The sequence below is a fragment of the Ambystoma mexicanum genome, chromosome 12 (genome assembly GCF_040938575.1).
Source record: "Ambystoma mexicanum isolate Mex_15411 chromosome 12, UKY_AmexF1_1, whole genome shotgun sequence".
Taxonomy (NCBI): Eukaryota; Metazoa; Chordata; class Amphibia; order Caudata; family Ambystomatidae; genus Ambystoma; species Ambystoma mexicanum.
The window spans coordinates 781,024,186-781,027,926 of NC_090936.1; the positions used below are offsets into that span (position 1 = coordinate 781,024,186).

The window sequence follows — 3,741 nt, forward strand, 5'->3', positions numbered from 1 at the left end:
GCCACTTATCCACATAGGACCACTCCAGTGGGCAAACATGCACCATATACACGCAGGGACGGATCCCCACAGGGATTTCACTTAATCACTCTTCGGTTTCAGTTGTGCCAGGGACCCCATCTGGAGGCAGCAAGCGGGAAGCTTCCACGCAGTACAATCCTTATGCCCCCTGCTCTCACACACTCATTTAAACCTTATTAAGCAAGCGCCACTCACGCGCGATCACAGCCCTTTATATGGGCGGGATTTACTTCCTCCTCTCCCCCCACTTTTGTTAGCTGAACGATGCCGCATATCACTTTTCCGTCACAAATACTACTTGTTGTGGCATGCAGATTGTCTGAACCACTCCACAGGTGGCTGCACGCCATCACACGATGACTTGTGGCCCAGACATTCATGCATCAACAGGATAAGTTTAGATGCAGCCTTCCCGTTTGCTGTTCTGCATAGGAGCCGGGGCTGGATTATTCACATTTGGGAGTCTTGTGGAGTGCTGTGACTGGATGACAAGGAGCCACAGCACACCCTCTTCCTCCCTTTCCCCCACCCATCTGGGTGACATCACAATGACTCCTCGCCCCCCCCCCCACCGTACCGCCCACCTAAGACACGCACCAATTAGGTAATACAGTATGATGCTGGCCCCCGTATGGGCTGTCATAACCATAGTTACATGTAGTGTCCTTCCGCATTTCGCGACGGACTGGCATGCTGCAGCACTTGGAGCTTCACTGCTGCTGCAGCCTCGACTCTCGGTCACACCTAGGAGAGAGATTCATTTACCTCTCATTCACACCAGGTACGTGTCCCCCCCGCCGCACATGTACGGACACTCATCTCAACCTCCTTATCCCTCCCTCCCTGCAAACACTCACTGCTTTTACATATGCATCCATACGCCAGATGAAGAGAGGCACGCCGTCGTATTTGACATTTCTCTCTCCAACTCAGATACACCACGCCACAATTTGGACAGACTCTGTGTATGCTGTAATAGAGGATGACATAATAGGCTGGGCACCTCTTCTGGACGCCCACTGAATGGTGAACTACACAAGATTATTCTCCTCTAGTTGCCTTTTCTACCTCACGGCACACCAGACAGCGTACAGCTGGCCCGTTACAGGTACCTTTTTTTATGCCCGCTGACAAGCATGGTGTGTGCTGTTTGTTACCCCGGGTCCACATGAACAAAGTATGGGGCGATGTACTTACATCATTACCAATCTAACCCCATAAACGTGATTAAAGCACCGCATTTTTATCTCTCTGTCTACTTTTCAGGTTCACCGCACATGATGGTCTATTTGCAGACGCCAGACATCTTTGGCTTCTCCCACCTCCAGGAGCAACAAATTGGTACCTCAATCAGGGACACAAGTTTTGTGCTCTGTTTTCGACTTGTATAGGTGAGTCTATCATTCCCTATGGTGCGTCGCACCTAGTTGCCTACTAGGCCCCCTACTCCCCTCCCCTCTTTCGGTCATTACCTGCATGGGGGTCCTTTTCAGGTCGTTTAAACTTGGGATCCGTGTGTAGTTTTGCAAGGGGCCCCTGAACTATTATTTCATCTCCTCCGGAGGATTTAGCTGCATGCAGTTGGAGTGCCTCCGCAATTGGGACCACTTACATAGTTTGGAGCTGTCTATAAGGATATTTATGTCAACTGAGATTCAATTATTCAACTATGCAATCATACATTCCATACATATTGAACCCAACAATCCTAGAAAAGTGGTTAACTGTAGATATAACCTCCTTTTCTCCCACGCTGTCTTCCTTGAACATTTCTTCACTACTTTCTCTCATTTTCTCTCCTTTTTCTTGAACCACAGGGTCCTCTTTCCCACTGCCCTGATGAAGGTGGATCATCTTCTTCTGTTCTGAATAAATGACTTTATCTGTTTAAACCGCTGAAACACACTACTACAAGAGGGGATTGAAGGTCCTTTACAGATCACATTATTTAACTGGACCGCGGACTGTTGAGAGTCCACCTTTTGAAGGAACGCCTTTTGGGTTCCTCCTAGGCTCCCCCTTCTGCGTTGGCAGACCCAACCCCAGATAAGAATCATTTCCAATTCTGGGATTTCCCTACAACCTGAGAAAAGGATCAATTTCCTTCTCGGATCTCAAACAAAAGGTTCCTTTTTGAGTCAGTAACAATATCTGGATTAAAAAATAGCCTTTTCTCTAATTAAAAGACAGACGGACTGAGCATGTAGTCAGCACATGCCCTTTTTTATGTTCTCTTGCCTCACCTACCGGTCAATTGGAACCGGTCTCTTTCTTTTTTTCCCCTTTTTGTCACTGGGTTTTATATAAATTGCCTTTGGATTTATACGTTCTGTTCATCTAATGGTTCTTGCATTGATTCCTGATTTGTGCTAATTTTATGTACCTCATGTTTATGTTCAAGAATGTGTATTTGTTAATGCAAATATCATTTCAATGTGCCCCCTTATATTGGGCTTTTTAGCGTAGTTCTTCTGTTCTTTCTGCAATTGTAACACGAAAAATGTTATTTATTTATTTTTTTCTTCTGGTATGATTATATTTTCAATAATAACATTTTTATTTTTTATAGACTTGGGGCTGATAAGGTGTCTTTTGTTCTGTATGATTGAATGTAGAAAGGAAACTTTGTTATACAACAGGATTGGACCAGGTAACTATGTTCAAATGATTTAAACCCAATAGGGCCAATCCTCGACTAATAGCACCTCTTTGTCTTGATACAATGTATTTGTGCCCCACACTGTTACGTCTCACAAGGGGCAGACCGTTGCCACTGTAGAGTCGCTCCCCTTTTTGTATACATGCTATCTTGGGGTCAAGACAATTGTGACCTCATCAGGAGAGACTCCCCTCATAGGGACAGTGACTCCCATTTCTGTGAGGAACTCCCTGATGCCTTCAAAGTGTTACATGGATACATGGATTTCTTTAACATAATGGAACATTATCATTTCCAGGAAGATGAAGCAAACTTATGCTATCCACAACAGAAAATTAAGACTAATGGGCTCATTACGAGTCCGGCGGTAACCGTGCAGTACCATCTTGATTTACCGGCACCTGACTTGCCGGTAACACTGGGGGATTACAACCCCGGCTGTCCAGAAAGTCAGGCACCGGTAAATTGTAAATCCCCATTCCGATCTATGGGAATGGGGAACACAGAAGCACCGACATCGTTATTAACGGAACCAGTGCTTCCGTGACGGGCTGGCTACTGTGGCCGCAGAGTCCGGCAGGGTCCGACCTGTCGGGCACAGCGGCTGTGGCAGGCAGACTCGTAGTTTGCCGGTCTGGAAACAGCAGTGCCGGTAAACTTACGGGCACCGTTGTTTCCAGACGGGCAAACCTATAATGATACCCTACCCCTTTAAATCAGTCCCTCCACCGGACTGTGCAGAGGATGCTGAAAAGGGATGATATGACAAGAGAGAGGTCAACAAGCCAAGAAAAGGCTGAAATAAGAGAGAATGAGGGGAAGTTCCCTGTGCATAGCAGTGCCGGAAGGAGGCAGAGCTCTCGCAGACCTCAGAGCCTACTTAAACCTGTCAAGCTCTGAAAAATAGGCAAAGATGCTGGGAGACCATTGTATGAGAACGGAAGAAATCACAACCCAAGTGAAGAAAGTTCAGTGGTGGGAGACCACACAGCAGCAGTGGTAGGCAATTCGCTCACAGAACAATGCTGATAACACTGATGGGAGAAAACAACTCCTGACGC

The 3,741-nt window shown here is 46.5% G+C and overlaps 1 long non-coding RNA gene across 1 annotated transcript; it reads left to right on the forward strand.

Moving 5' to 3' along the window:
• The first annotated feature begins 635 nt into the window (after positions 1 to 635).
• Positions 636 to 2,544, forward strand: LOC138513056 (uncharacterized). Its single transcript, XR_011281678.1, has 4 exons — positions 636 to 802; positions 955 to 1,129; positions 1,288 to 1,412; positions 1,839 to 2,544. It is a non-coding gene; the product is annotated as an uncharacterized lncRNA (long non-coding RNA).
• The last annotated feature ends 1,197 nt before the right edge of the window (positions 2,545 to 3,741 follow it).